The sequence below is a fragment of the Phoenix dactylifera genome, chromosome 4 (genome assembly GCF_051530095.1).
Source record: "Phoenix dactylifera cultivar Ajwa chromosome 4, Ajwa_hap1_PhDact_Kaust_v1.1, whole genome shotgun sequence".
In the NCBI taxonomy this organism is placed as follows: domain Eukaryota; kingdom Viridiplantae; phylum Streptophyta; class Magnoliopsida; order Arecales; family Arecaceae; genus Phoenix; species Phoenix dactylifera.
In genome coordinates, this window is record NC_143193.1 from 38,909,380 (window position 1) to 38,934,017 (window position 24,638).

The window sequence follows — 24,638 nt, forward strand, 5'->3', positions numbered from 1 at the left end:
AAAAATAAAAGGGGTGCAACACGAGGACTTCCCAGGGGGTCACCCATCCTAGTACTACTCTCGCCCAAGCACGCTTAACTGCGGAGTTCTGATGGGATCCGGTGCCTTAGTGCTGGTATGATCGCACCCATGACATGCCCATCGAAACTCCCTTTTATGACAAAGCAGCAGACCTCGACGGCCCGAGACATTCGCGCCGCCGGGGCCGTTCTGGCGTAGGATTCAACGCGCTGGTCACGCTATGCGGCATGGCACCGCCAGTCTCCGGACTCAGTTTATTTTCGGGGGAAAAAAATTATCCGAAGAAGAAAAGCCAAAAGCCGAAAAATTAAAAATAAATATTATCAAAAAATAAAAAAGCGGGCAAAAAATAAAAGGGGTGCAACACGAGGACTTCCCAGGGGGTCACCCATCCTAGTACTACTCTCGCCCAAGCACGCTTAACTGCGGAGTTCTGATGGGATCCGGTGCATTAGTGCTGGTATGATCGCACCCATGACATGCTCTTCGAAACTCCCTTTTATGACAAAGCAGCAGACCTCGACGGCCCGAGACATTCGCGCCGCCGGGGCCGTTCTGGCGTAGGATTCAACGCGCTGGTCCCGCTATGCGGCATGGCACCGCCAGTCTCCGGACTCAGTTTATTTTCGGAGGAAAAAAATTATCCGAAGAGGAAAAGCCAAAAGCCAAAAAATTAAAAATAAATATTATCAAAAAATAAAAAAGCGGGCAAAAAATAAAAGGGGTGCAACACGAGGACTTCCCAGGGGGTCACCCATCCTAGTACTACTCTCGCCCAAGCACGCTTAACTGCGGAGTTCTGATGGGATCCGGTGCATTAGTGCTGGTATGATCGCAACCATGACATGCCCTTCGAAACTCCCCTTTATGACAAAGCAGCAGTCCTCGACGGCCCGAGGCATTCGCGCCGCCGGGGCCGTTCTGGCGTAGGATTCAACGCGCTGGTCCCGCTATGCGGCATGGCACCGCCAGTCTCCGGACTTAGTTTATTTTCGGGGGAAAAAAATTATCCGAAGAAGAAAACTCAAAAGCCGAAAAATTAAAAATAAATATTATCAAAAAATAAAAAAGCGGGCAAAAAATAAAAGGGGTGCAACACGAGGACTTCCCAGGGGGTCACCCATCCTAGTACTACTCTCGCCCAGGCACGCTTAACTGCGGAGTTCTGATGGGATCCGGTGCATTAGTGCTGGTATGATCGCACGCATGACATGCCCTTCGAAACTACCTTTTATGACAAAGCAGCAGACCTCGACGGCCCGAGACATTCGCGCCGCCGGGGCCGTTCTGGCGTAGGATTCAACGCGCTGGTCCCGCTATGCGGCATGGCACCGCCAGTCTCCGGACTCAGTTTATTTTCGGGAAAAAAAAATTATCCGAAGAGGAAAAGCCAAAAGCCAAAAAATTAAAAATAAATATTATGAAAAAATAAAAAAGCGGGCAAAAAATAAATGGGGTGCAACACGAGGACTTTCCAGGGGGTCACCCATCCTAGTACTACTCTCGCCCAAGCCCGCTTAACTGCGGAGTTCTGATAGGATCCGGTGCATTAGTGTTGGTATGATCGCACCCATGACATGCCCTTCGAAACTCCCTTTTATGACAAAGCAGCAGACCTCGACGGCCCGAGACATTCGCGCCGCCGGGGCCGTTCTGGCGTAGGATTCAACGCGCTGCTCCCGCTATGCGGCATGGCACCGCCAGTCTCCGGACTCAGTTTATTTTCGGGGTAAAAAAATTATCCGAAGAGGAAAAGCCAAAAGCCGAAAAATTAGAAATAAATATTATCAAAAAATAAAAAAGCGGGCAAAAAATAAAAGGGGTGCAACACGAGGACTTCCCAGGGGGCCACCCATCCTAGTACTACTCTCGCCCAAGCACGCTTAACTGCGGAGTTCTGATGGGATCCGGTGCATTAGTGCTGGTATGATCGCACCTATGACTTGCCCATCGAAACTCCCTTTTATGACAAAGCAGCAGACCTCGACGGCCCGAGACATTCGCGCCGCCGGGGCCGTTCTGGCGTAGGATTCAACGCGCTGGTCCCGCTATGCGGCATGGCACCGCCAGTCTCCGGACTCAGTTTATTTTCGGGGGAAAAAAATTATCCGAAGAGGAAAAGCCAAAAGCCGAAAAATTAAAAATAAATATTATGAAAAAATAAAAAAGCGGGCAAAAAATAAAAGGGGTGCAATACGAGGACTTCCCGGGGGTCACCCATCCTAGTACTAATCTCGCCCAAGCACGCTTAACTGCGGAGTTCTGATGGGATCCGGTGCATTAGTGCTGGTATGATCGCACCCATGACATGCCCATCGAAACTCCCTTTTATGACAAAGCAGCAGACCTCAACGGCCCGAGACATTCGCGCCGCCGGGGCCGTTCTGGCGTAGGATTCAACGCGCTGGTCCCGCTATGCGGCATGGCACCGCCAGTCTCCGGACTCAGTTTATTTTCGGGGGAAAAAAATTATCCGAAGAAAAAAAGCCAAAAGCCGAAAAATTAAAAATAAATATTATCAAAAAATAAAAAAGCGGGCAAAAAATAAAAGGGGTGCAACACGAGGACTTCCCAGGGGGCCACCCATCCTAGTACTACTCTCGCCCAAGCACGCTTAACTGCGGAGTTCTGATGGGATCCGGTGCATTAGTGCTAGTATGATCGCACCCATGACATGCCCTTCGAAACTCCCTTTTATGACAAAGCAGCAGACCTCGATGGCCCGAGACATTCGCGCCGCCGGGGACGTTCTGGCGTAGGATTCAACACGCTGGTCCCGCTATGCGGCATGGCACCGCGAGTCCCCGGACTCAGTTTATTTTCGGGGGAAAAAATTATCCGAAGAGAAAAAGCCAAAAGCCGAAAAATTAAAAATAAATATTATCAAAAAATAAAAAAGCGGGCAAAAAATAAAAAGGGTGCAACACGAGGACTTCCCAGGGGGTCACCCATCCTAGTACTACTCTCGCCCAAGCACGCTTAACTGCGGAGTTCTGATGGGATCCGGTGCATTAGTGCTGGTATGATCGCACCCATGACATGCCCATCGAAACTCCCTTTTATGACAAAGCAGCAGACCTCGACGGCCCGAGACATTCGCGCCGCCGGGGCCGTTCTGGCGAAGGATTCAACGCGCTGGTCCCGCTATGCGGCATGGCACCGCCAGTCTCCGGACTCAGTTTATTTTCGGAGGAAAAAAATTATCCGAAGAGGAAAAGCCAAAAGCCAAAAAATTAAAAATAAATATTATCAAAAAATAAAAAAGCGGGCAAAAAATAAAAGGGGTGCAACACGAGGACTTCCCAGGGGGTCACCCATCCTAGTACTACTCTCGCCCAAGCACGCTTAACTGCGGAGTTCTGATGGGATCCGGTGCATTAGTGCTGGTATGATCGCAACCATGACATGCCCTTCGAAACTCCCCTTTATGACAAAGCAGCAGACCTCGACGGCCCGAGGCATTCGCGCCGCCGGGGCCGTTCTGGCGTAGGATTCAACGCGCTGGTCCCGCTATGCGGCATGGCACCGCCAGTCTCCGGACTTAGTTTATTTTCGGGGGAAAAAAATTATCCGAAGAAGAAAACTCAAAAGCCGAAAAATTAAAAATAAATATTATCAAAAAATAAAAAAGCGGGCAAAAAATAAAAGGGGTGCAACACGAGGACTTCCCAGGGGGTCACCCATCCTAGTACTACTCTCGCCCAGGCACGCTTAACTGCGGAGTTCTGATGGGATCCGGTGCATTAGTGCTGGTATGATCGCACGCATGACATGCCCTTCGAAACTACCTTTTATGACAAAGCAGCAGACCTCGACGGCCCGAGACATTCGCGCCGCCGGGGCCGTTCTGGCGTAGGATTCAACGCGCTGGTCCCGCTATGCGGCATGGCACCGCCAGTCTCCGGACTCAGTTTATTTTCGGGGAAAAAAAATTATCCGAAGAGGAAAAGCCAAAAGCCAAAAAATTAAAAATAAATATTATGAAAAAATAAAAAAGCGGGCAAAAAATAAATGGGGTGCAACACGAGGACTTTCCAGGGGGTCACCCATCCTAGTACTACTCTCGCCCAAGCCCGCTTAACTGCGGAGTTCTGATAGGATCCGGTGCATTAGTGTTGGTATGATCGCACCCATGACATGCCCTTCGAAACTCCCTTTTATGACAAAGCAGCAGACCTCGACGGCCCGAGACATTCGCGCCGCCGGGGCCGTTCTGGCGTAGGATTCAACGCGCTGCTCCCGCTATGCGGCATGGCACCGCCAGTCTCCGGACTCAGTTTATTTTCGGGGTAAAAAAATTATCCGAAGAGGAAAAGCCAAAAGCCGAAAAATTAAAAATAAATATTATCAAAAAATAAAAAAGCGGGCAAAAAATAAAAGGGGTGCAACACGAGGACTTCCCAGGGGGCCACCCATCCTAGTACTACTCTCGCCCAAGCACGCTTAACTGCGGAGTTCTGATGGGATCCGGTGCATTAGTGCTGGTATGATCGCACCTATGACTTGCCCATCGAAACTCCCTTTTATGACAAAGCAGCAGACCTCGACGGCCCGAGACATTCGCGCCGCCGGGGCCGTTCTGGCGTAGGATTCAACGCGCTGGTCCCGCTATGCGGCATGGCACCGCCAGTCTCCGGACTCAGTTTATTTTCGGGGGAAAAAAATTATCCGAAGAGGAAAAGCCAAAAGCCGAAAAATTAAAAATAAATATTATGAAAAAATAAAAAAGCGGGCAAAAAATAAAAGGGGTGCAATACGAGGACTTCCCGGGGGTCACCCATCCTAGTACTAATCTCGCCCAAGCACGCTTAACTGCGGAGTTCTGATGGGATCCGGTGCATTAGTGCTGGTATGATCGCACCCATGACATGCCCATCGAAACTCCCTTTTATGACAAAGCAGCAGACCTCAACGGCCCGAGACATTCGCGCCGCCGGGGCCGTTCTGGCGTAGGATTCAACGCGCTGGTCCCGCTATGCGGCATGGCACCGCCAGTCTCCGGACTCAGTTTATTTTCGGGGGAAAAAAATTATCCGAAGAAAAAAAGCCAAAAGCCGAAAAATTAAAAATAAATATTATCAAAAAATAAAAAAGCGGGCAAAAAATAAAAGGGGTGCAACACGAGGACTTCCTAGGGGGCCACCCATCCTAGTACTACTCTCGCCCAAGCACGCTTAACTGCGGAGTTCTGATGGGATCCGGTGCATTAGTGCTAGTATGATCGCACCCATGACATGCCCTTCGAAACTCCCTTTTATGACAAAGCAGCAGACCTCGATGGCCCGAGACATTCGCGCCGCCGGGGACGTTCTGGCGTAGGATTCAACACGCTGGTCCCGCTATGCGGCATGGCACCGCGAGTCCCCGGACTCAGTTTATTTTCGGGGGAAAAAATTATCCGAAGAGAAAAAGCCAAAAGCCGAAAAATTAAAAATAAATATTATCAAAAAATAAAAAAGCGGGCAAAAAATAAAAAGGGTGCAACACGAGGACTTCCCAGGGGGTCACCCATCCTAGTACTACTCTCGCCCAAGCACGCTTAACTGCGGAGTTCTGATGGGATCCGGTGCATTTGTGCTGGTATGATCGCACCCATGACATGCCCATCGAAACTCCCTTTTATGACAAAGCAGCAGACCTCGACGGCCCGAGACATTCGCGCCGCCGGGGCCGTTCTGGCGAAGGATTCAACGCGCTGGTCCCGCTATGCGGCATGGCACCGCCAGTCTCCGGACTCAGTTTATTTTCGGGGGAAAAAAATTATCCGAAGAGGAAAAGCCAAAAGCCGAAAAATTAAATATAAATATTATCAAAAAATAAAAAAGCGGGCAAAAAATAAAAGGGGTGCAACACGAGGACTTCCCAGGGGGTCACCCATCCTAGTACTACTCTCGCCCAAGCCCGCTTAACTGCGGAGTTCTGATGGGATCCGATGCATTAGTGCTGGTATGATCGCACCCATGACATGCCCTTCGAAACTCCCTTTTATGACAAAGTAACAAACCTCGACGGCCCGAGACATTCGCGCCGCCGGGGCCGTTCTGGCGTAGGATTCAACGCGCTGGTCCCGCTATGCGGCATGGCACCGCCAGTCTCCGGACTCAGTTTATTTTCGGGGGAAAAATATTATCCGAAGAGGAAAAACCAAAAGCCGAAAAATTAAAAATAAATATTATCAAAAAATAAAAAAGCGGGCAAAAAATAAAAGGGGTGCAACACGAGGACTTCCCGGGGGTCACCCATCCTAGTACTAATCTCGCCCAAGCACGCTTAACTGCGGAGTTCTGATGGGATCCGGTGCATTAGTGCTGGTATGATCGCACCCATGACATGCCCATCGAAACTCCCTTTTATGACAAAGCAGCAGACCTCGACGGCCCGAGACATTCACGCCGCCGGGGCCGTTCTGGCATAGGATTCAACGCGCTGGTCCCGCTATGCGGCATGGCACCGCCAGTCTCCGGACTCAGTTTATTTTTGGGGGAAAAAAATTATCCGAAGAGGAAAAGCCAAAAGCCGAAAAATTAAAAATAAATATTATCAAAAAATAAAAAAGCGGGCAAAAAATAAAAGGGGTGCAACACGAGGACTTCCCAGGGGGTCACCCATCCTAGTACTACTCTCGCCCAAGCACGCTTAACTGCGGAGTTCTGATGGGATCCGGTGCCTTAGTGCTGGTATGATCGCACCCATGACATGCCCATCGAAACTCCCTTTTATGACAAAGCAGCAGACCTCGACGACCCGAGACATTCGCGCCGCCGGGGCCGTTCTGGCGTAGGATTCAACGCGCTGGTCCCGCTATGCGGCATGGCACCGCCAGTCTCCGGACTCAGTTTATTTTCGGAGGAAAAAAATTATCCGGAGAGGAAAAGCCAAAAGCCGAAAAATTAAAAATAAATATTATCAAAAAATAAAAAAGCGGGCAAAAAATAAAAGGGGTGCAACACGAGGACTTCCCAGGGGGTCACCCATCCTAGTACTACTCTCGCCCAAGCACGCTTAACTGCGGAGTTCTGATGGGATCCGGTGCATTAGTGCTGGTATGATCGCACCCATGACATGCTCTTCGAAACTCCCTTTTATGACAAAGCAGCAGACCTCGACGGCCCGAGACATTCGCGCCGCCGGGGCCGTTCTGGCGTAGGATTCAACGCGCTGGTCCCGCTATGCGGCATGGCACCGCCAGTCTCCGGACTCAGTTTATTTTCGGGGAAAAAAAATTATCCGAAGAGGAAAAGCCAAAAGCCAAAAAATTAAAAATAAATATTATGAAAAAATAAAAAAGCGGGCAAAAAATAAATGGGGTGCAACACGAGGACTTTCCAGGGGGTCACCCATCCTAGTACTACTCTCGCCCAAGCCCGCTTAACTGCGGAGTTCTGATAGGATCCGGTGCATTAGTGTTGGTATGATCGCACCCATGACATGCCCTTCGAAACTCCCTTTTATGACAAAGCAGCAGACCTCGACGGCCCGAGACATTCGCGCCGCCGGGGCCGTTCTGGCGTAGGATTCAACGCGCTGCTCCCGCTATGCGGCATGGCACCGCCAGTCTCCGGACTCAGTTTATTTTCGGGGTAAAAAAATTATCCGAAGAGGAAAAGCCAAAAGCCGAAAAATTAAAAATAAATATTATCAAAAAATAAAAAAGCGGGCAAAAAATAAAAGGGGTGCAACACGAGGACTTCCCAGGGGGCCACCCATCCTAGTACTACTCTCGCCCAAGCACGCTTAACTGCGGAGTTCTGATGGGATCCGGTGCATTAGTGCTGGTATGATCGCACCTATGACTTGCCCATCGAAACTCCCTTTTATGACAAAGCAGCAGACCTCGACGGCCCGAGACATTCGCGCCGCCGGGGCCGTTCTGGCGTAGGATTCAACGCGCTGGTCCCGCTATGCGGCATGGCACCGCCAGTCTCCGGACTCAGTTTATTTTCGGGGGAAAAAAATTATCCGAAGAGGAAAAGCCAAAAGCCGAAAAATTAAAAATAAATATTATGAAAAAATAAAAAAGCGGGCAAAAAATAAAAGGGGTGCAATACGAGGACTTCCCGGGGGTCACCCATCCTAGTACTAATCTCGCCCAAGCACGCTTAACTGCGGAGTTCTGATAGGATCCGGTGCATTAGTGCTGGTATGATCGCACCCATGACATGCCCATCGAAACTCCCTTTTATGACAAAGCAGCAGACCTCAACGGCCCGAGACATTCGCGCCGCCGGGGCCGTTCTGGCGTAGGATTCAACGCGCTGGTCCCGCTATGCGGCATGGCACCGCCAGTCTCCGGACTCAGTTTATTTTCGGGGGAAAAAAATTATCCGAAGAAAAAAAGCCAAAAGCCGAAAAATTAAAAATAAATATTATCAAAAAATAAAAAAGCGGGCAAAAAATAAAAGGGGTGCAACACGAGGACTTCCTAGGGGGCCACCCATCCTAGTACTACTCTCGCCCAAGCACGCTTAACTGCGGAGTTCTGATGGGATCCGGTGCATTAGTGCTAGTATGATCGCACCCATGACATGCCCTTCGAAACTCCCTTTTATGACAAAGCAGCAGACCTCGATGGCCCGAGACATTCGCGCCGCCGGGGACGTTCTGGCGTAGGATTCAACACGCTGGTCCCGCTATGCGGCATGGCACCGCGAGTCCCCGGACTCAGTTTATTTTCGGGGGAAAAAATTATCCGAAGAGAAAAAGCCAAAAGCCGAAAAATTAAAAATAAATATTATCAAAAAATAAAAAAGCGGGCAAAAAATAAAAAGGGTGCAACACGAGGACTTCCCAGGGGGTCACCCATCCTAGTACTACTCTCGCCCAAGCACGCTTAACTGCGGAGTTCTGATGGGATCCGGTGCATTTGTGCTGGTATGATCGCACCCATGACATGCCCATCGAAACTCCCTTTTATGACAAAGCAGCAGACCTCGACGGCCCGAGACATTCGCGCCGCCGGGGCCGTTCTGGCGAAGGATTCAACGCGCTGGTCCCGCTATGCGGCATGGCACCGCCAGTCTCCGGACTCAGTTTATTTTCGGGGGAAAAAAATTATCCGAAGAGGAAAAGCCAAAAGCCGAAAAATTAAATATAAATATTATCAAAAAATAAAAAAGCGGGCAAAAAATAAAAGGGGTGCAACACGAGGACTTCCCAGGGGGTCACCCATCCTAGTACTACTCTCGCCCAAGCCCGCTTAACTGCGGAGTTCTGATGGGATCCGATGCATTAGTGCTGGTATGATCGCACCCATGACATGCCCTTCGAAACTCCCTTTTATGACAAAGTAACAAACCTCGACGGCCCGAGACATTCGCGCCGCCGGGGCCGTTCTGGCGTAGGATTCAACGCGCTGGTCCCGCTATGCGGCATGGCACCGCCAGTCTCCGGACTCAGTTTATTTTCGGGGGAAAAATATTATCCGAAGAGGAAAAACCAAAAGCCGAAAAATTAAAAATAAATATTATCAAAAAATAAAAAAGCGGGCAAAAAATAAAAGGGGTGCAACACGAGGACTTCCCGGGGGTCACCCATCCTAGTACTAATCTCGCCCAAGCACGCTTAACTGCGGAGTTCTGATGGGATCCGGTGCATTAGTGCTGGTATGATCGCACCCATGACATGCCCATCGAAACTCCCTTTTATGACAAAGCAGCAGACCTCGACGGCCCGAGACATTCACGCCGCCGGGGCCGTTCTGGCATTGGATTCAACGCGCTGGTCCCGCTATGCGGCATGGCACCGCCAGTCTCCGGACTCAGTTTATTTTTGGGGGAAAAAAATTATCCGAAGAGGAAAAGCCAAAAGCCGAAAAATTAAAAATAAATATTATCAAAAAATAAAAAAGCGGGCAAAAAATAAAAGGGGTGCAACACGAGGACTTCCCAGGGGGTCACCCATCCTAGTACTACTCTCGCCCAAGCACGCTTAACTGCGGAGTTCTGATGGGATCCGGTGCCTTAGTGCTGGTATGATCGCACCCATGACATGCCCATCGAAACTCCCTTTTATGACAAAGCAGCAGACCTCGACGACCCGAGACATTCGCGCCGCCGGGGCCGTTCTGGCGTAGGATTCAACGCGCTGGTCCCGCTATGCGGCATGGCACCGCCAGTCTCCGGACTCAGTTTATTTTCGGAGGAAAAAAATTATCCGGAGAGGAAAAGCCAAAAGCCGAAAAATTAAAAATAAATATTATCAAAAAATAAAAAAGCGGGCAAAAAATAAAAGGGGTGCAACACGAGGACTTCCCAGGGGGTCACCCATCCTAGTACTACTCTCGCCCAAGCACGCTTAACTGCGGAGTTCTGATGGGATCCGGTGCATTAGTGCTGGTATGATCGCACCCATGACATGCTCTTCGAAACTCCCTTTTATGACAAAGCAGCAGACCTCGACGGCCCGAGACATTCGCGCCGCCGGGGCCGTTCTGGCGTAGGATTCAACGCGCTGGTCCCGCTATGCGGCATGGCACCGCCAGTCTCCGGACTCAGTTTATTTTCGGAGGAAAAAAATTATCCGAAGAGGAAAAGCCAAAAGCCGAAAAATTAAAAATAAATATTATCAAAAAATAAAAAAGCGGGCAAAAAATAAAAGGGGTGCAACACGAGGACTTCCCAGGGGGTCACCCATCCTAGTACTACTCTCGCCCAAGCACGCTTAACTGCGGAGTTCTGATGGGATCCGGTGCCTTAGTGCTGGTATGATCGCACCCATGACATGCCCATCGAAACTCCCTTTTATGACAAAGCAGCAGACCTCGACGACCCGAGACATTCGCGCCGCCGGGGCCGTTCTGGCGTAGGATTCAACGCGCTGGTCCCGCTATGCGGCATGGCACCGCCAGTCTCCGGACTCAGTTTATTTTCGGAGGAAAAAAATTATCCGGAGAGGAAAAGCCAAAAGCCGAAAAATTAAAAATAAATATTATCAAAAAATAAAAAAGCGGGCAAAAAATAAAAGGGGTGCAACACGAGGACTTCCCAGGGGGTCACCCATCCTAGTACTACTCTCGCCCAAGCACGCTTAACTGCGGAGTTCTGATGGGATCCGGTGCATTAGTGCTGGTATGATCGCACCCATGACATGCTCTTCGAAACTCCCTTTTATGACAAAGCAGCAGACCTCGACGGCCCGAGACATTCGCGCCGCCGGGGCCGTTCTGGCGTAGGATTCAACGCGCTGGTCCCGCTATGCGGCATGGCACCGCCAGTCTCCGGACTCAGTTTATTTTCGGAGGAAAAAAATTATCCGAAGAGGAAAAGCCAAAAGCCAAAAAATTAAAAATAAATATTATCAAAAAATAAAAAAGCGGGCAAAAAATAAAAGGGGTGCAACACGAGGACTTCCCAGGGGGTCACCCATCCTAGTACTACTCTCGCCCAAGCACGCTTAACTGCGGAGTTCTGATGGGATCCGGTGCATTAGTGCTGGTATGATCGCAACCATGACATGCCCTTCGAAACTCCCCTTTATGACAAAGCAGCAGACCTCGACGGCCCGAGGCATTCGCGCCGCCGGGGCCGTTCTGGCGTAGGATTCAACGCGCTGGTCCCGCTATGCGGCATGGCACCGCCAGTCTCCGGACTCAGTTTATTTTCGGGGGAAAAAAATTATCCGAAGAAGAAAACTCAAAAGCCGAAAAATTAAAAATAAATATTATCAAAAAATAAAAAAGCGGGCAAAAAATAAAAGGGGTGCAACACGAGGACTTCCCAGGGGGTCACCCATCCTAGTACTACTCTCGCCCAGGCACGCTTAACTGCGGAGTTCTGATGGGATCCGGTGCATTAGTGCTGGTATGATCGCACGCATGACATGCCCTTCGAAACTACCTTTTATGACAAAGCAGCAGACCTCAACGGCCCGAGACATTCGCGCCGCCGGGGCCGTTCTGGCGTAGGATTCAACGCGCTGGTCCCGCTATGCGGCATGGCACCGCCAGTCTCCGGACTCAGTTTATTTTCGGGGAAAAAAAATTATCCGAAGAGGAAAAGCCAAAAGCCAAAAAATTAAAAATAAATATTATGAAAAAATAAAAAAGCGGGCAAAAAATAAATGGGGTGCAACACGAGGACTTTCCAGGGGGTCACCCATCCTAGTACTACTCTCGCCCAAGCCCGCTTAACTGCGGAGTTCTGATAGGATCCGGTGCATTAGTGTTGGTATGATCGCACCCATGACATGCCCTTCGAAACTCCCTTTTATGACAAAGCAGCAGACCTCGACGGCCCGAGACATTCGCGCCGCCGGGGCCGTTCTGGCGTAGGATTCAACGCGCTGCTCCCGCTATGCGGCATGGCACCGCCAGTCTCCGGACTCAGTTTATTTTCGGGGTAAAAAAATTATCCGAAGAGGAAAAGCCAAAAGCCGAAAAATTAAAAATAAATATTATCAAAAAATAAAAAAGCGGGCAAAAAATAAAAGGGGTGCAACACGAGGACTTCCCAGGGGGCCACCCATCCTAGTACTACTCTCGCCCAAGCACGCTTAACTGCGGAGTTCTGATGGGATCCGGTGCATTAGTGCTGGTATGATCGCACCTATGACTTGCCCATCGAAACTCCCTTTTATGACAAAGCAGCAGACCTCGACGGCCCGAGACATTCGCGCCGCCGGGGCCGTTCTGGCGTAGGATTCAACGCGCTGGTCCCGCTATGCGGCATGGCACCGCCAGTCTCCGGACTCAGTTTATTTTCGGGGGAAAAAAATTATCCGAAGAGGAAAAGCCAAAAGCCGAAAAATTAAAAATAAATATTATGAAAAAATAAAAAAGCGGGCAAAAAATAAAAGGGGTGCAATACGAGGACTTCCCGGGGGTCACCCATCCTAGTACTAATCTCGCCCAAGCACGCTTAACTGCGGAGTTCTGATGGGATCCGGTGCATTAGTGCTGGTATGATCGCACCCATGACATGCCCATCGAAACTCCCTTTTATGACAAAGCAGCAGACCTCAACGGCCCGAGACATTCGCGCCGCCGGGGCCGTTCTGGCGTAGGATTCAACGCGCTGGTCCCGCTATGCGGCATGGCACCGCCAGTCTCCGGACTCAGTTTATTTTCGGGGGAAAAAAATTATCCGAAGAAAAAAAGCCAAAAGCCGAAAAATTAAAAATAAATATTATCAAAAAATAAAAAAGCGGGCAAAAAATAAAAGGGGTGCAACACGAGGACTTCCCAGGGGGCCACCCATCCTAGTACTACTCTCGCCCAAGCACGCTTAACTGCGGAGTTCTGATGGGATCCGGTGCATTAGTGCTAGTATGATCGCACCCATGACATGCCCTTCGAAACTCCCTTTTATGACAAAGCAGCAGACCTCGATGGCCCGAGACATTCGCGCCGCCGGGGACGTTCTGGCGTAGGATTCAACACGCTGGTCCCGCTATGCGGCATGGCACCGCGAGTCCCCGGACTCAGTTTATTTTCGGGGGAAAAAATTATCCGAAGAGAAAAAGCCAAAAGCCGAAAAATTAAAAATAAATATTATCAAAAAATAAAAAAGCGGGCAAAAAATAAAAGGGGTGCAACACGAGGACTTCCCAGGGGGTCACCCATCCTAGTACTACTCTCGCCCAGGCACGCTTAACTGCGGAGTTCTGATGGGATCCGGTGCATTAGTGCTGGTATGATCGCACGCATGACATGCCCTTCGAAACTACCTTTTATGACAAAGCAGCAGACCTCAACGGCCCGAGACATTCGCGCCGCCGGGGCCGTTCTGGCGTAGGATTCAACGCGCTGGTCCCGCTATGCGGCATGGCACCGCCAGTCTCCGGACTCAGTTTATTTTCGGGGAAAAAAAATTATCCGAAGAGGAAAAGCCAAAAGCCAAAAAATTAAAAATAAATATTATGAAAAAATAAAAAAGCGGGCAAAAAATAAATGGGGTGCAACACGAGGACTTTCCAGGGGGTCACCCATCCTAGTACTACTCTCGCCCAAGCCCGCTTAACTGCGGAGTTCTGATAGGATCCGGTGCATTAGTGTTGGTATGATCGCACCCATGACATGCCCTTCGAAACTCCCTTTTATGACAAAGCAGCAGACCTCGACGGCCCGAGACATTCGCGCCGCCGGGGCCGTTCTGGCGTAGGATTCAACGCGCTGCTCCCGCTATGCGGCATGGCACCGCCAGTCTCCGGACTCAGTTTATTTTCGGGGTAAAAAAATTATCCGAAGAGGAAAACCCAAAAGCCGAAAAATTAAAAATAAATATTATCAAAAAATAAAAAAGCGGGCAAAAAATAAAAGGGGTGCAACACGAGGACTTCCCAGGGGGCCACCCATCCTAGTACTACTCTCGCCCAAGCACGCTTAACTGCGGAGTTCTGATGGGATCCGGTGCATTAGTGCTGGTATGATCGCACCTATGACTTGCCCATCGAAACTCCCTTTTATGACAAAGCAGCAGACCTCGACGGCCCGAGACATTCGCGCCGCCGGGGCCGTTCTGGCGTAGGATTCAACGCGCTGGTCCCGCTATGCGGCATGGCACCGCCAGTCTCCGGACTCAGTTTATTTTCGGGGGAAAAAAATTATCCGAAGAGGAAAAGCCAAAAGCCGAAAAATTAAAAATAAATATTATGAAAAAATAAAAAAGCGGGCAAAAAATAAAAGGGGTGCAATACGAGGACTTCCCGGGGGTCACCCATCCTAGTACTAATCTCGCCCAAGCACGCTTAACTGCGGAGTTCTGATGGGATCCGGTGCATTAGTGCTGGTATGATCGCACCCATGACATGCCCATCGAAACTCCCTTTTATGACAAAGCAGCAGACCTCAACGGCCCGAGACATTCGCGCCGCCGGGGCCGTTCTGGCGTAGGATTCAACGCGCTGGTCCCGCTATGCGGCATGGCACCGCCAGTCTCCGGACTCAGTTTATTTTCGGGGGAAAAAAATTATCCGAAGAAAAAAAGCCAAAAGCCGAAAAATTAAAAATAAATATTATCAAAAAATAAAAAAGCGGGCAAAAAATAAAAGGGGTGCAACACGAGGACTTCCCAGGGGGCCACCCATCCTAGTACTACTCTCGCCCAAGCACGCTTAACTGCGGAGTTCTGATGGGATCCGGTGCATTAGTGCTAGTATGATCGCACCCATGACATGCCCTTCGAAACTCCCTTTTATGACAAAGCAGCAGACCTCGATGGCCCGAGACATTCGCGCCGCCGGGGACGTTCTGGCGTAGGATTCAACACGCTGGTCCCGCTATGCGGCATGGCACCGCGAGTCCCCGGACTCAGTTTATTTTCGGGGGAAAAAATTATCCGAAGAGAAAAAGCCAAAAGCCGAAAAATTAAAAATAAATATTATCAAAAAATAAAAAAGCGGGCAAAAAATAAAAAGGGTGCAACACGAGGACTTCCCAGGGGGTCACCCATCCTAGTACTACTCTCGCCCAAGCACGCTTAACTGCGGAGTTCTGATGGGATCCGGTGCATTTGTGCTGGTATGATCGCACCCATGACATGCCCATCGAAACTCCCTTTTATGACAAAGCAGCAGACCTCGACGGCCCGAGACATTCGCGCCGCCGGGGCCGTTCTGGCGAAGGATTCAACGCGCTGGTCCCGCTATGCGGCATGGCACCGCCAGTCTCCGGACTCAGTTTATTTTCGGGGGAAAAAAATTATCCGAAGAGGAAAAGCCAAAAGCCGAAAAATTAAATATAAATATTATCAAAAAATAAAAAAGCGGGCAAAAAATAAAAGGGGTGCAACACGAGGACTTCCCAGGGGGTCACCCATCCTAGTACTACTCTCGCCCAAGCCCGCTTAACTGCGGAGTTCTGATGGGATCCGATGCATTAGTGCTGGTATGATCGCACCCATGACATGCCCATCGAAACTCCCTTTTATGACAAAGTAACAAACCTCGACGGCCCGAGACATTCGCGCCGCCGGGGCCGTTCTGGCGTAGGATTCAACGCGCTGGTCCCGCTATGCGGCATGGCACCGCCAGTCTCCGGACTCAGTTTATTTTCGGGGGAAAAATATTATCCGAAGAGGAAAAACCAAAAGCCGAAAAATTAAAAATAAATATTATCAAAAAATAAAAAAGCGGGCAAAAAATAAAAGGGGTGCAACACGAGGACTTCCCGGGGGTCACCCATCCTAGTACTAATCTCGCCCAAGCACGCTTAACTGCGGAGTTCTGATGGGATCCGGTGCATTAGTGCTGGTATGATCGCACCCATGACATGCCCATCGAAACTCCCTTTTATGACAAAGCAGCAGACCTCGACGGCCCGAGACATTCACGCCGCCGGGGCCGTTCTGGCATAGGATTCAACGCGCTGGTCCCGCTATGCGGCATGGCACCGCCAGTCTCCGGACTCAGTTTATTTTTGGGGGAAAAAAATTATCCGAAGAGGAAAAGCCAAAAGCCGAAAAATTAAAAATAAATATTATCAAAAAATAAAAAAGCGGGCAAAAAATAAAAGGGGTGCAACACGAGGACTTCCCAGGGGGTCACCCATCCTAGTACTACTCTCGCCCAAGCACGCTTAACTGCGGAGTTCTGATGGGATCCGGTGCCTTAGTGCTGGTATGATCGCACCCATGACATGCCCATCGAAACTCCCTTTTATGACAAAGCAGCAGACCTCGGCGACCCGAGACATTCGCGCCGCCGGGGCCGTTCTGGCGTAGGATTCAACGCGCTGGTCCCGCTATGCGGCATGGCACCGCCAGTCTCCGGACTCAGTTTATTTTCGGGGGAAAAAAATTATCCGAAGAGGAAAAGCCAAAAGCCGAAAAATTAAAAATAAATATTATCAAAAAATAAAAAAGCGGGCAAAAAATAAAAGGGGTGCAACACGAGGACTTCCCAGGGGGCCACCCATCCTAGTACTACTCTCGCCCAAGCACGCTTAACTGCGGAGTTCTGATGGGATCCGGTGCATTAGTGCTGGTATGATCGCACCTATGACTTGCCCATCGAAACTCCCTTTTATGACAAAGCAGCAGACCTCGACGGCCCGAGACATTCGCGCCGCCGGGGCCGTTCTGGCGTAGGATTCAACGCGCTGGTCCCGCTATGCGGCATGGCACCGCCAGTCTCCGGACTCAGTTTATTTTCGGGGGAAAAAAATTATCCGAAGAGGAAAAGCCAAAAGCCGAAAAATTAAAAATAAATATTATGAAAAAATAAAAAAGCGGGCAAAAAATAAAAGGGGTGCAATACGAGGACTTCCCGGGGGTCACCCATCCTAGTACTAATCTCGCCCAAGCACGCTTAACTGCGGAGTTCTGATGGGATCCGGTGCATTAGTGCTGGTATGATCGCACCCATGACATGCCCATCGAAACTCCCTTTTATGACAAAGCAGCAGACCTCAACGGCCCGAGACATTCGCGCCGCCGGGGCCGTTCTGGCGTAGGATTCAACGCGCTGGTCCCGCTATGCGGCATGGCACCGCCAGTCTCCGGACTCAGTTTATTTTCGGGGGAAAAAAATTATCCGAAGAAAAAAAGCCAAAAGCCGAAAAATTAAAAATAAATATTATCAAAAAATAAAAAAGCGGGCAAAAAATAAAAGGGGTGCAACACGAGGACTTCCCAGGGGGCCACCCATCCTAGTACTACTCTCGCCCAAGCACGCTTAACTGCGGAGTTCTGATGGGATCCGGTGCATTAGTGCTAGTATGATCGCACCCATGACATGCCCTTCGAAACTCCCTTTTATGACAAAGCAGCAGACCTCGATGGCCCGAGACATTCGCGCCGCCGGGGACGTTCTGGCGTAGGATTCAACACGCTGGTCCCGCTATGCGGCATGGCACCGCGAGTCCCCGGACTCAGTTTATTTTCGGGGGAAAAAATTATCCGAAGAGAAAAAGCCAAAAGCCGAAAAATTAAAAATAAATATTATCAAAAAATAAAAAAGCGGGCAAAAAATAAAAAGGGTGCAACACGAGGACTTCCCAGGGGGTCACCCATCCTAGTACTACTCTCGCCCAAGCACGCTTAACTGCGGAGTTCTGATGGGATCCGGTGCATTTGTGCTGGTATGATCGCACCCATGACATGCCCATCGAAACTCCCTTTTATGACAAAGCAGCAGACCTCGACGGCCCGAGACATTCGCGCCGCCGGGGCCGTTCTGGCGAAGGATTCAACGCGCTGGTCCCGCTATGCGGCATGGCACCGCCAGTCTCCGGACTCAGTTTATTTTCGGGGGAAAAAAATTATCCGAAGAGGAAAAGCCAAAAGCCGAAAAATTAAATATAAATATTATCAAAAAATAAAAAAGCGGGCAAAAAATAAAAGGGGTGCAACACGAGGACTTCCCAGGGGGTCACCCATCCTAGTACTACTCTCGCCCAAGCCCGCTTAACTGCGGAGTTCTGATGGGATCCGATGCATTAGTGCTGGTATGATCGCACCCATGACATGCCCATCGAAACTCCCTTTTATGACAAAGTAACAAACCTCGACGGCCCGAGACATTCGCGCCGCCGGGGCCGTTCTGGCGTAGGATTCAACGCGCTGGTCCCGCTATGCGGCATGGCACCGCCAGTCTCCGGACTCAGTTTATTTTCGGGGGAAAAATATTATCCGAAGAGGAAAAACCAAAAGCCGAAAAATTAAAAATAAATATTATCAAAAAATAAAAAAGCGGGCAAAAAATAAAAGGGGTGCAACACGAGGACTTCCCGGGGGTCACCCATCCTAGTACTAATCTCGCCCAAGCACGCTTAACTGCGGAGTTCTGATGGGATCCGGTGCATTAGTGCTGGTATGATCGCACCCATGACATGCCCATCGAAACTCCCTTTTATGACAAAGCAGCAGACCTCGACGGCCCGAGACATTCACGCCGCCGGGGCCGTTCTGGCATAGGATTCAACGCGCTGGTCCCGCTATGCGGCATGGCACCGCCAGTCTCCGGACTCAGTTTATTTTTGGGGGAAAAAAATTATCCGAAGAGGAAAAGCCAAAAGCCGAAAAATTAAAAATAAATATTATCAAAAAATAAAAAAGCGGGCAAAAAATAAAAGGGGTGCAACACGAGGACTTCCCAGGGGGTCACCCATCCTAGTACTACTCTCGCCCAAGCACGCTTAACTGCGGAGTTCTGATGGGATCCGGTGCCTTAGTGCTGGTATGATCGCACCCATGACATGCCCATCGAAACTCCCTTTTATGACAAAGCAGCAGACCTCGGCGACCCGAGACATTCGCGCCGCCGGGGCCGTTCTGGCGTAGGATTCAACGCGCTGGTCCCGCTATGCGGCATGGCACCGCCAGTCTCCGGACTCAGTTTATTTTCGGAGGAAAAAAATTATCCGGAGAGGAAAAGCCAAAAGCCGAAAAATTAAAAATAAATATTATCAAAAAATAAAAAAGCGGGCAAAAAATAAAAGGGGTGCAACACGAGGACTTCCCAGGGGGTCACCCATCCTAGTACTACTCTCGCCCAAGCACGCTTAACTGCGGAGTTCTGATGGGATCCGGTGCATTAGTGCTGGTATGATCGCACCCATGACATGCTCTTCGAAACTCCCTTTTATGACAAAGCAGCAGACCTCGACGGCCCGAGACATTCGCGCCGCCGGGGCCGTTCTGGCGTAGGATTCAACGCGCTGGTCCCGCTATGCGGCATGGCACCGCCAGTCTCCGGACTCAGTTTATTTTCGGAGGAAAAAAATTATCCGAAGAGGAAAAGCCAAAAGCCGAAAAATTAAAAATAAATATTATCAAAAAATAAAAAAGCGGGCAAAAAATAAAAGGGGTGCAACACGAGGACTTCCCAGGGGGTCACCCATCCTAGTACTACTCTCGCCCAAGCACGCTTAACTGCGGAGTTCTGATGGGATCCGGTGCCTTAGTGCAGGTATGATCGCACCCATGACATGCCCATCGAAACTCCCTTTTATGACAAAGCAGCAGACCTCGACGACCCGAGACATTCGCGCCGCCGGGGCCGTTCTGGCGTAGGATTCAACGCGCTGGTCCCGCTATGCGGCATGGCACCGCCAGTCTCCGGACTCAGTTTATTTTCGGAGGAAAAAAATTATCCGGAGAGGAAAAGCCAAAAGCCGAAAAATTAAAAATAAATATTATCAAAAAATAAAAAAGCGGGCAAAAAATAAAAGGGGTGCAACACGAGGACTTCCCAGGGGGTCACCCATCCTAGTACTACTCTCGCCCAAGCACGCTTAACTGCGGAGTTCTGATGGGATCCGGTGCATTAGTGCTGGTATGATCGCAACCATGACATGCCCTTCGAAACTCCCCTTTATGACAAAGCAGCAGACCTCGACGGCCCGAGGCATTCGCGCCGCCGGGGCCGTTCTGGCGTAGGATTCAACGCGCTGGTCCCGCTATGCGGCATGGCACCGCCAGTCTCCGGACTCAGTTTATTTTCGGGGGAAAAAAATTATCCGAAGAAGAAAACTCAAAAGCCGAAAAATTAAAAATAAATATTATCAAAAAATAAAAAAGCGGGCAAAAAATAAAAGGGGTGCAACACGAGGACTTCCCAGGGGGTCACCCATCCTAGTACTACTCTCGCCCAGGCACGCTTAACTGCGGAGTTCTGATGGGATCCGGTGCATTAGTGCTGGTATGATCGCACGCATGACATGCCCTTCGAAACTACCTTTTATGACAAAGCAGCAGACCTCGACGGCCCGAGACATTCGCGCCGCCGGGGCCGTTCTGGCGTAGGATTCAACGCGCTGGTCCCGCTATGCGGCATGGCACCGCCAGTCTCCGGACTCAGTTTATTTTCGGGGAAAAAAAATTATCCGAAGAGGAAAAGCCAAAAGCCAAAAAATTAAAAATAAATATTATGAAAAAATAAAAAAGCGGGCAAAAAATAAATGGGGTGCAACACGAGGACTTTCCAGGGGGTCACCCATCCTAGTACTACTCTCGCCCAAGCCCGCTTAACTGCGGAGTTCTGATAGGATCCGGTGCATTAGTGTTGGTATGATCGCACCCATGACATGCCCTTCGAAACTCCCTTTTATGACAAAGCAGCAGACCTCGACGGCCCGAGACATTCGCGCCGCCGGGGCCGTTCTGGCGTAGGATTCAACGCGCTGCTCCCGCTATGCGGCATGGCACCGCCAGTCTCCGGACTCAGTTTATTTTCGGGGTAAAAAAATTATCCGAAGAGGAAAAGCCAAAAGCCGAAAAATTAAAAATAAATATTATCAAAAAATAAAAAAGCGGGCAAAAAATAAAAGGGGTGCAACACGAGGACTTCCCAGGGGGCCACCCATCCTAGTACTACTCTCGCCCAAGCACGCTTAACTGCGGAGTTCTGATGGGATCCGGTGCATTAGTGCTGGTATGATCGCACCTATGACTTGCCCATCGAAACTCCCTTTTATGACAAAGCAGCAGACCTCGACGGCCCGAGACATTCGCGCCGCCGGGGCCGTTCTGGCGTAGGATTCAACGCGCTGGTCCCGCTATGCGGCATGGCACCGCCAGTCTCCGGACTCAGTTTATTTTCGGGGGAAAAAAATTATCCGAAGAGGAAAAGCCAAAAGCCGAAAAATTAAAAATAAATATTATGAAAAAATAAAAAAGCGGGCAAAAAATAAAAGGGGTGCAATACGAGGACTTCCCGGGGGTCACCCATCCTAGTACTAATCTCGCCCAAGCACGCTTAACTGCGGAGTTCTGATGGGATCCGGTGCATTAGTGCTGGTATGATCGCACCCATGACATGCCCATCGAAACTCCCTTTTATGACAAAGCAGCAGACCTCAACGGCCCGAGACATTCGCGCCGCCGGGGCCGTTCTGGCGTAGGATTCAACGCGCTGGTCCCGCTATGCGGCATGGCACCGCCAGTCTCCGGACTCAGTTTATTTTCGGGGGAAAAAAATTATCCGAAGAAAAAAAGCCAAAAGCCGAAAAATTAAAAATAAATATTATCAAAAAATAAAAAAGCGGGCAAAAAATAAAAGGGGTGCAACACGAGGACTTCCCAGGGGGCCACCCATCCTAGTACTACTCTCGCCCAAGCACGCTTAACTGCGGAGTTCTGATGGGATCCGGTGCATTAGTGCTAGTATGATCGCACCCATGACATGCCCTTCGAAACTCCCTTTTATGACAAAGCAGCAGACCTCGATGGCCCGAGACATTCGCGCCGCCGGGGACGTTCTGGCGTAGGATTCAACACGCTGGTCCCGCTATGCGGCATGGCACCGCGAGTCCCCGGACTCAGTTTATTTTCGGGGGAAAAAATTATCCGAAGAGAAAAAGCCAAAAGCCGAAAAATTAAAAATAAATATTATCAAAAAATAAAAAAGCGGGCAAAAAATAAAAAGGGTGCAACACGAGGACTTCCCAGGGGGTCACCCATCCTAGTACTACTCTCGCCCAAGCACGCTTAACTGCGGAGTTCTGATGGGATCCGGTGCATTTGTGCTGGTATGATCGCACCCATGACATGCCCATCGAAACTCCCTTTTATGACAAAGCAGCAGACCTCGACGGCCCGAGACATTCGCGCCGCCGGGGCCGTTCTGGCGAAGGATTCAACGCGCTGGTCCCGCTATGCGGCATGGCACCGCCAGTCTCCGGACTCAGTTTATTTTCGGGGGAAAAAAATTATCCGAAGAGGAAAAGCCAAAAGCCGAAAAATTAAATATAAATATTATCAAAAAATAAAAAAGCGGGCAAAAAATAAAAGGGGTGCAACACGAGGACTTCCCAGGGGGTCACCCATCCTAGTACTACTCTCGCCCAAGCCCGCTTAACTGCGGAGTTCTGATGGGATCCGATGCATTAGTGCTGGTATGATCGCACCCATGACATGCCCTTCGAAACTCCCTTTTATGACAAAGTAACAAACCTCGACGGCCCGAGACATTCGCGCCGCCGGGGCCGTTCTGGCGTAGGATTCAACGCGCTGGTCCCGCTATGCGGCATGGCACCGCCAGTCTCCGGACTCAGTTTATTTTCGGGGGAAAAATATTATCCGAAGAGGAAAAACCAAAAGCCGAAAAATTAAAAATAAATATTATCAAAAAATAAAAAAGCGGGCAAAAAATAAAAGGGGTGCAACACGAGGACTTCCCGGGGGTCACCCATCCTAGTACTAATCTCGCCCAAGCACGCTTAACTGCGGAGTTCTGATGGGATCCGGTGCATTAGTGCTGGTATGATCGCACCCATGACATGCCCATCGAAATAGTGCTGGTCCCGCTATGCGGCATGGCACCGCCAGTCTCCGGACTCAGTTTATTTTCGGAGGAAAAAAATTATCCGGAGAGGAAAAGCCAAAAGCCGAAAAATTAAAAATAAATATTATCAAAAAATAAAAAAGCGGGCAAAAAATAAAAGGGGTGCAACACGAGGACTTCCCAGGGGGTCACCCATCCTAGTACTACTCTCGCCCAAGCACGCTTAACTGCGGAGTTCTGATGGGATCCGGTGCATTAGTGCTGGTATGATCGCACCCATGACATGCTCTTCGAAACTCCCTTTTATGACAAAGCAGCAGACCTCGACGGCCCGAGACATTCGCGCCGTCGGGGCCGTTCTGGCGTAGGATTCAACGCGCTGGTCCCGCTATGCGGCATGGCACCGCCAGTCTCCGGACTCAGTTTATTTTCGGAGGAAAAAAATTATCCGAAGAGGAAAAGCCAAAAGCCGAAAAATTAAAAATAAATATTATCAAAAAATAAAAAAGCGGGCAAAAAATAAAAGGGGTGCAACACGAGGACTTCCCAGGGGGCCACCCATCCTAGTACTACTCTCGCCCAAGCACGCTTAACTGCGGAGTTCTGATGGGATCCGGTGCCTTAGTGCTGGTATGATCGCACCCATGACATGCCCATCGAAACTCCCTTTTATGACAAAGCAGCAGACCTCGACGACCCGAGACATTCGCGCCGCCGGGGCCGTTCTGGCGTAGGATTCAACGCGCTGGTCCCGCTATGCGGCATGGCACCGCCAGTCTCCGGACTCAGTTTATTTTCGGAGGAAAAAAATTATCCGGAGAGGAAAAGCCAAAAGCCGAAAAATTAAAAATAAATATTATCAAAAAATAAAAAAGCGGGCAAAAAATAAAAGGGGTGCAACACGAGGACTTCCCAGGGGGTCACCCATCCTAGTACTACTCTCGCCCAAGCACGCTTAACTGCGGAGTTCTGATGGGATCCGGTGCATTAGTGCTGGTATGATCGCACCCATGACATGCTCTTCGAAACTCCCTTTTATGACAAAGCAGCAGACCTCGACGGCCCGAGACATTCGCGCCGCCGGGGCCGTTCTGGCGTAGGATTCAACGCGCTGGTCCCGCTATGCGGCATGGCACCGCCAGTCTCCGGACTCAGTATATTTTCGGAGGAAAAAAATTATCCGAAGAGGAAAAGCCAAAAGCCAAAAAATTAAAAATAAATATTATCAAAAAATAAAAAAGCGGGCAAAAAATAAAAGGGGTGCAACACGAGGACTTCCCAGGGGGTCACCCATCCTAGTACTACTCTCGCCCAAGCACGCTTAACTGCGGAGTTCTGATGGGATCCAGTGCATTAGTGCTGGTATGATCGCACCCATGACATGCCCTTCGAAACTCCCTTTTATGACAAAGCAGCAGACCTCGAGGGCCCGAAACATTCGCGCCGTCGAGGCCGTTCTG

At 49.9% G+C, this 24,638-nt stretch overlaps 62 non-coding genes and 6 pseudogenes across 62 annotated transcripts; all 68 read right to left on the reverse strand.

The window, feature by feature from the left end:
* Positions 1–10: 10 nt before the first annotated feature.
* LOC149766762 (5S ribosomal RNA) lies at positions 11–129 on the reverse strand. The gene has a single exon (XR_016400523.1). It is a non-coding gene; the product is annotated as a 5S ribosomal RNA (ribosomal RNA).
* A 247-nt stretch (positions 130–376) lies between these two features.
* On the reverse strand, positions 377–495 carry LOC149766763 (5S ribosomal RNA). The gene has a single exon (XR_016411565.1). It is a non-coding gene; the product is annotated as a 5S ribosomal RNA (ribosomal RNA).
* Positions 496–742: 247 nt separating this feature from the next.
* On the reverse strand, positions 743–861 carry LOC149766764 (5S ribosomal RNA). Its single transcript, XR_016402061.1, has one exon. It is a non-coding gene; the product is annotated as a 5S ribosomal RNA (ribosomal RNA).
* A 247-nt stretch (positions 862–1,108) lies between these two features.
* LOC149766765 (5S ribosomal RNA) lies at positions 1,109–1,227 on the reverse strand. The gene has a single exon (XR_016403192.1). It is a non-coding gene; the product is annotated as a 5S ribosomal RNA (ribosomal RNA).
* A 247-nt stretch (positions 1,228–1,474) lies between these two features.
* On the reverse strand, positions 1,475–1,593 carry LOC149766766 (5S ribosomal RNA; annotated as a pseudogene).
* A 247-nt stretch (positions 1,594–1,840) lies between these two features.
* On the reverse strand, positions 1,841–1,959 carry LOC149766767 (5S ribosomal RNA). Its single transcript, XR_016404456.1, has one exon. It is a non-coding gene; the product is annotated as a 5S ribosomal RNA (ribosomal RNA).
* A 247-nt stretch (positions 1,960–2,206) lies between these two features.
* LOC149766768 (5S ribosomal RNA) lies at positions 2,207–2,324 on the reverse strand. Its single transcript, XR_016404689.1, has one exon. It is a non-coding gene; the product is annotated as a 5S ribosomal RNA (ribosomal RNA).
* Positions 2,325–2,571: 247 nt separating this feature from the next.
* On the reverse strand, positions 2,572–2,690 carry LOC149766769 (5S ribosomal RNA). Its single transcript, XR_016403923.1, has one exon. It is a non-coding gene; the product is annotated as a 5S ribosomal RNA (ribosomal RNA).
* Positions 2,691–2,936: 246 nt separating this feature from the next.
* On the reverse strand, positions 2,937–3,055 carry LOC149766770 (5S ribosomal RNA). The gene has a single exon (XR_016412452.1). It is a non-coding gene; the product is annotated as a 5S ribosomal RNA (ribosomal RNA).
* Positions 3,056–3,302: 247 nt separating this feature from the next.
* On the reverse strand, positions 3,303–3,421 carry LOC149766771 (5S ribosomal RNA). Its single transcript, XR_016402062.1, has one exon. It is a non-coding gene; the product is annotated as a 5S ribosomal RNA (ribosomal RNA).
* A 247-nt stretch (positions 3,422–3,668) lies between these two features.
* LOC149766772 (5S ribosomal RNA) lies at positions 3,669–3,787 on the reverse strand. Its single transcript, XR_016403193.1, has one exon. It is a non-coding gene; the product is annotated as a 5S ribosomal RNA (ribosomal RNA).
* A 247-nt stretch (positions 3,788–4,034) lies between these two features.
* Positions 4,035–4,153, reverse strand: LOC149766773 (5S ribosomal RNA; annotated as a pseudogene).
* Positions 4,154–4,400: 247 nt separating this feature from the next.
* LOC149766774 (5S ribosomal RNA) lies at positions 4,401–4,519 on the reverse strand. The gene has a single exon (XR_016404457.1). It is a non-coding gene; the product is annotated as a 5S ribosomal RNA (ribosomal RNA).
* Positions 4,520–4,766: 247 nt separating this feature from the next.
* Positions 4,767–4,884, reverse strand: LOC149766775 (5S ribosomal RNA). The gene has a single exon (XR_016404690.1). It is a non-coding gene; the product is annotated as a 5S ribosomal RNA (ribosomal RNA).
* Positions 4,885–5,131: 247 nt separating this feature from the next.
* On the reverse strand, positions 5,132–5,250 carry LOC149766776 (5S ribosomal RNA). Its single transcript, XR_016406470.1, has one exon. It is a non-coding gene; the product is annotated as a 5S ribosomal RNA (ribosomal RNA).
* A 246-nt stretch (positions 5,251–5,496) lies between these two features.
* LOC149766777 (5S ribosomal RNA) lies at positions 5,497–5,615 on the reverse strand. The gene has a single exon (XR_016400651.1). It is a non-coding gene; the product is annotated as a 5S ribosomal RNA (ribosomal RNA).
* A 247-nt stretch (positions 5,616–5,862) lies between these two features.
* Positions 5,863–5,981, reverse strand: LOC149766778 (5S ribosomal RNA). The gene has a single exon (XR_016405687.1). It is a non-coding gene; the product is annotated as a 5S ribosomal RNA (ribosomal RNA).
* A 247-nt stretch (positions 5,982–6,228) lies between these two features.
* On the reverse strand, positions 6,229–6,346 carry LOC149766779 (5S ribosomal RNA). Its single transcript, XR_016405008.1, has one exon. It is a non-coding gene; the product is annotated as a 5S ribosomal RNA (ribosomal RNA).
* A 247-nt stretch (positions 6,347–6,593) lies between these two features.
* Positions 6,594–6,712, reverse strand: LOC149766780 (5S ribosomal RNA). The gene has a single exon (XR_016400524.1). It is a non-coding gene; the product is annotated as a 5S ribosomal RNA (ribosomal RNA).
* A 247-nt stretch (positions 6,713–6,959) lies between these two features.
* Positions 6,960–7,078, reverse strand: LOC149766781 (5S ribosomal RNA). The gene has a single exon (XR_016411567.1). It is a non-coding gene; the product is annotated as a 5S ribosomal RNA (ribosomal RNA).
* A 247-nt stretch (positions 7,079–7,325) lies between these two features.
* On the reverse strand, positions 7,326–7,444 carry LOC149766782 (5S ribosomal RNA; annotated as a pseudogene).
* Positions 7,445–7,691: 247 nt separating this feature from the next.
* On the reverse strand, positions 7,692–7,810 carry LOC149766783 (5S ribosomal RNA). Its single transcript, XR_016404458.1, has one exon. It is a non-coding gene; the product is annotated as a 5S ribosomal RNA (ribosomal RNA).
* A 247-nt stretch (positions 7,811–8,057) lies between these two features.
* Positions 8,058–8,175, reverse strand: LOC149766784 (5S ribosomal RNA). The gene has a single exon (XR_016407721.1). It is a non-coding gene; the product is annotated as a 5S ribosomal RNA (ribosomal RNA).
* A 247-nt stretch (positions 8,176–8,422) lies between these two features.
* Positions 8,423–8,541, reverse strand: LOC149766785 (5S ribosomal RNA). The gene has a single exon (XR_016406471.1). It is a non-coding gene; the product is annotated as a 5S ribosomal RNA (ribosomal RNA).
* Positions 8,542–8,787: 246 nt separating this feature from the next.
* On the reverse strand, positions 8,788–8,906 carry LOC149766786 (5S ribosomal RNA). Its single transcript, XR_016400652.1, has one exon. It is a non-coding gene; the product is annotated as a 5S ribosomal RNA (ribosomal RNA).
* A 247-nt stretch (positions 8,907–9,153) lies between these two features.
* On the reverse strand, positions 9,154–9,272 carry LOC149766787 (5S ribosomal RNA). The gene has a single exon (XR_016405688.1). It is a non-coding gene; the product is annotated as a 5S ribosomal RNA (ribosomal RNA).
* Positions 9,273–9,519: 247 nt separating this feature from the next.
* Positions 9,520–9,637, reverse strand: LOC149766788 (5S ribosomal RNA). Its single transcript, XR_016405009.1, has one exon. It is a non-coding gene; the product is annotated as a 5S ribosomal RNA (ribosomal RNA).
* A 247-nt stretch (positions 9,638–9,884) lies between these two features.
* On the reverse strand, positions 9,885–10,003 carry LOC149766789 (5S ribosomal RNA). Its single transcript, XR_016400525.1, has one exon. It is a non-coding gene; the product is annotated as a 5S ribosomal RNA (ribosomal RNA).
* A 247-nt stretch (positions 10,004–10,250) lies between these two features.
* On the reverse strand, positions 10,251–10,369 carry LOC149766790 (5S ribosomal RNA). The gene has a single exon (XR_016411568.1). It is a non-coding gene; the product is annotated as a 5S ribosomal RNA (ribosomal RNA).
* A 247-nt stretch (positions 10,370–10,616) lies between these two features.
* LOC149766791 (5S ribosomal RNA) lies at positions 10,617–10,735 on the reverse strand. The gene has a single exon (XR_016400526.1). It is a non-coding gene; the product is annotated as a 5S ribosomal RNA (ribosomal RNA).
* Positions 10,736–10,982: 247 nt separating this feature from the next.
* LOC149766792 (5S ribosomal RNA) lies at positions 10,983–11,101 on the reverse strand. The gene has a single exon (XR_016411569.1). It is a non-coding gene; the product is annotated as a 5S ribosomal RNA (ribosomal RNA).
* Positions 11,102–11,348: 247 nt separating this feature from the next.
* On the reverse strand, positions 11,349–11,467 carry LOC149766793 (5S ribosomal RNA). The gene has a single exon (XR_016402063.1). It is a non-coding gene; the product is annotated as a 5S ribosomal RNA (ribosomal RNA).
* Positions 11,468–11,714: 247 nt separating this feature from the next.
* On the reverse strand, positions 11,715–11,833 carry LOC149766794 (5S ribosomal RNA). The gene has a single exon (XR_016403195.1). It is a non-coding gene; the product is annotated as a 5S ribosomal RNA (ribosomal RNA).
* Positions 11,834–12,080: 247 nt separating this feature from the next.
* On the reverse strand, positions 12,081–12,199 carry LOC149766795 (5S ribosomal RNA; annotated as a pseudogene).
* Positions 12,200–12,446: 247 nt separating this feature from the next.
* On the reverse strand, positions 12,447–12,565 carry LOC149766796 (5S ribosomal RNA). Its single transcript, XR_016404459.1, has one exon. It is a non-coding gene; the product is annotated as a 5S ribosomal RNA (ribosomal RNA).
* A 247-nt stretch (positions 12,566–12,812) lies between these two features.
* Positions 12,813–12,930, reverse strand: LOC149766797 (5S ribosomal RNA). The gene has a single exon (XR_016404691.1). It is a non-coding gene; the product is annotated as a 5S ribosomal RNA (ribosomal RNA).
* A 247-nt stretch (positions 12,931–13,177) lies between these two features.
* On the reverse strand, positions 13,178–13,296 carry LOC149766798 (5S ribosomal RNA). Its single transcript, XR_016403924.1, has one exon. It is a non-coding gene; the product is annotated as a 5S ribosomal RNA (ribosomal RNA).
* Positions 13,297–13,542: 246 nt separating this feature from the next.
* LOC149766799 (5S ribosomal RNA) lies at positions 13,543–13,661 on the reverse strand. Its single transcript, XR_016403196.1, has one exon. It is a non-coding gene; the product is annotated as a 5S ribosomal RNA (ribosomal RNA).
* A 247-nt stretch (positions 13,662–13,908) lies between these two features.
* Positions 13,909–14,027, reverse strand: LOC149766800 (5S ribosomal RNA; annotated as a pseudogene).
* A 247-nt stretch (positions 14,028–14,274) lies between these two features.
* On the reverse strand, positions 14,275–14,393 carry LOC149766801 (5S ribosomal RNA). Its single transcript, XR_016404460.1, has one exon. It is a non-coding gene; the product is annotated as a 5S ribosomal RNA (ribosomal RNA).
* A 247-nt stretch (positions 14,394–14,640) lies between these two features.
* Positions 14,641–14,758, reverse strand: LOC149766802 (5S ribosomal RNA). Its single transcript, XR_016404692.1, has one exon. It is a non-coding gene; the product is annotated as a 5S ribosomal RNA (ribosomal RNA).
* Positions 14,759–15,005: 247 nt separating this feature from the next.
* Positions 15,006–15,124, reverse strand: LOC149766803 (5S ribosomal RNA). Its single transcript, XR_016403925.1, has one exon. It is a non-coding gene; the product is annotated as a 5S ribosomal RNA (ribosomal RNA).
* Positions 15,125–15,370: 246 nt separating this feature from the next.
* Positions 15,371–15,489, reverse strand: LOC149766804 (5S ribosomal RNA). The gene has a single exon (XR_016400653.1). It is a non-coding gene; the product is annotated as a 5S ribosomal RNA (ribosomal RNA).
* Positions 15,490–15,736: 247 nt separating this feature from the next.
* LOC149766805 (5S ribosomal RNA) lies at positions 15,737–15,855 on the reverse strand. Its single transcript, XR_016405689.1, has one exon. It is a non-coding gene; the product is annotated as a 5S ribosomal RNA (ribosomal RNA).
* A 247-nt stretch (positions 15,856–16,102) lies between these two features.
* Positions 16,103–16,220, reverse strand: LOC149766806 (5S ribosomal RNA). The gene has a single exon (XR_016405010.1). It is a non-coding gene; the product is annotated as a 5S ribosomal RNA (ribosomal RNA).
* Positions 16,221–16,467: 247 nt separating this feature from the next.
* Positions 16,468–16,586, reverse strand: LOC149766807 (5S ribosomal RNA). The gene has a single exon (XR_016400528.1). It is a non-coding gene; the product is annotated as a 5S ribosomal RNA (ribosomal RNA).
* A 247-nt stretch (positions 16,587–16,833) lies between these two features.
* Positions 16,834–16,952, reverse strand: LOC149766808 (5S ribosomal RNA). The gene has a single exon (XR_016404462.1). It is a non-coding gene; the product is annotated as a 5S ribosomal RNA (ribosomal RNA).
* Positions 16,953–17,199: 247 nt separating this feature from the next.
* Positions 17,200–17,317, reverse strand: LOC149766809 (5S ribosomal RNA). Its single transcript, XR_016404694.1, has one exon. It is a non-coding gene; the product is annotated as a 5S ribosomal RNA (ribosomal RNA).
* Positions 17,318–17,564: 247 nt separating this feature from the next.
* On the reverse strand, positions 17,565–17,683 carry LOC149766810 (5S ribosomal RNA). Its single transcript, XR_016403927.1, has one exon. It is a non-coding gene; the product is annotated as a 5S ribosomal RNA (ribosomal RNA).
* A 246-nt stretch (positions 17,684–17,929) lies between these two features.
* LOC149766811 (5S ribosomal RNA) lies at positions 17,930–18,048 on the reverse strand. The gene has a single exon (XR_016400654.1). It is a non-coding gene; the product is annotated as a 5S ribosomal RNA (ribosomal RNA).
* Positions 18,049–18,295: 247 nt separating this feature from the next.
* Positions 18,296–18,414, reverse strand: LOC149766812 (5S ribosomal RNA). Its single transcript, XR_016405690.1, has one exon. It is a non-coding gene; the product is annotated as a 5S ribosomal RNA (ribosomal RNA).
* A 247-nt stretch (positions 18,415–18,661) lies between these two features.
* LOC149766813 (5S ribosomal RNA) lies at positions 18,662–18,779 on the reverse strand. The gene has a single exon (XR_016405011.1). It is a non-coding gene; the product is annotated as a 5S ribosomal RNA (ribosomal RNA).
* A 247-nt stretch (positions 18,780–19,026) lies between these two features.
* Positions 19,027–19,145, reverse strand: LOC149766814 (5S ribosomal RNA). The gene has a single exon (XR_016400529.1). It is a non-coding gene; the product is annotated as a 5S ribosomal RNA (ribosomal RNA).
* A 247-nt stretch (positions 19,146–19,392) lies between these two features.
* LOC149766815 (5S ribosomal RNA) lies at positions 19,393–19,511 on the reverse strand. The gene has a single exon (XR_016411570.1). It is a non-coding gene; the product is annotated as a 5S ribosomal RNA (ribosomal RNA).
* A 247-nt stretch (positions 19,512–19,758) lies between these two features.
* On the reverse strand, positions 19,759–19,877 carry LOC149766816 (5S ribosomal RNA). The gene has a single exon (XR_016401232.1). It is a non-coding gene; the product is annotated as a 5S ribosomal RNA (ribosomal RNA).
* A 247-nt stretch (positions 19,878–20,124) lies between these two features.
* Positions 20,125–20,243, reverse strand: LOC149766817 (5S ribosomal RNA). Its single transcript, XR_016402064.1, has one exon. It is a non-coding gene; the product is annotated as a 5S ribosomal RNA (ribosomal RNA).
* A 247-nt stretch (positions 20,244–20,490) lies between these two features.
* Positions 20,491–20,609, reverse strand: LOC149766818 (5S ribosomal RNA). Its single transcript, XR_016403197.1, has one exon. It is a non-coding gene; the product is annotated as a 5S ribosomal RNA (ribosomal RNA).
* Positions 20,610–20,856: 247 nt separating this feature from the next.
* LOC149766819 (5S ribosomal RNA) lies at positions 20,857–20,975 on the reverse strand (annotated as a pseudogene).
* Positions 20,976–21,222: 247 nt separating this feature from the next.
* LOC149766820 (5S ribosomal RNA) lies at positions 21,223–21,341 on the reverse strand. The gene has a single exon (XR_016404463.1). It is a non-coding gene; the product is annotated as a 5S ribosomal RNA (ribosomal RNA).
* Positions 21,342–21,588: 247 nt separating this feature from the next.
* LOC149766821 (5S ribosomal RNA) lies at positions 21,589–21,706 on the reverse strand. Its single transcript, XR_016404695.1, has one exon. It is a non-coding gene; the product is annotated as a 5S ribosomal RNA (ribosomal RNA).
* Positions 21,707–21,953: 247 nt separating this feature from the next.
* LOC149766822 (5S ribosomal RNA) lies at positions 21,954–22,072 on the reverse strand. The gene has a single exon (XR_016403928.1). It is a non-coding gene; the product is annotated as a 5S ribosomal RNA (ribosomal RNA).
* A 246-nt stretch (positions 22,073–22,318) lies between these two features.
* LOC149766823 (5S ribosomal RNA) lies at positions 22,319–22,437 on the reverse strand. Its single transcript, XR_016400655.1, has one exon. It is a non-coding gene; the product is annotated as a 5S ribosomal RNA (ribosomal RNA).
* A 247-nt stretch (positions 22,438–22,684) lies between these two features.
* On the reverse strand, positions 22,685–22,803 carry LOC149766824 (5S ribosomal RNA). Its single transcript, XR_016405691.1, has one exon. It is a non-coding gene; the product is annotated as a 5S ribosomal RNA (ribosomal RNA).
* A 247-nt stretch (positions 22,804–23,050) lies between these two features.
* Positions 23,051–23,168, reverse strand: LOC149766825 (5S ribosomal RNA). Its single transcript, XR_016405012.1, has one exon. It is a non-coding gene; the product is annotated as a 5S ribosomal RNA (ribosomal RNA).
* A 169-nt stretch (positions 23,169–23,337) lies between these two features.
* Positions 23,338–23,456, reverse strand: LOC149766826 (5S ribosomal RNA). The gene has a single exon (XR_016411571.1). It is a non-coding gene; the product is annotated as a 5S ribosomal RNA (ribosomal RNA).
* Positions 23,457–23,703: 247 nt separating this feature from the next.
* On the reverse strand, positions 23,704–23,822 carry LOC149766827 (5S ribosomal RNA). Its single transcript, XR_016402784.1, has one exon. It is a non-coding gene; the product is annotated as a 5S ribosomal RNA (ribosomal RNA).
* Positions 23,823–24,069: 247 nt separating this feature from the next.
* LOC149766828 (5S ribosomal RNA) lies at positions 24,070–24,188 on the reverse strand. Its single transcript, XR_016411573.1, has one exon. It is a non-coding gene; the product is annotated as a 5S ribosomal RNA (ribosomal RNA).
* A 247-nt stretch (positions 24,189–24,435) lies between these two features.
* On the reverse strand, positions 24,436–24,554 carry LOC149766829 (5S ribosomal RNA). Its single transcript, XR_016401791.1, has one exon. It is a non-coding gene; the product is annotated as a 5S ribosomal RNA (ribosomal RNA).
* Between the last annotated feature and the right edge of the window lie 84 nt (positions 24,555–24,638).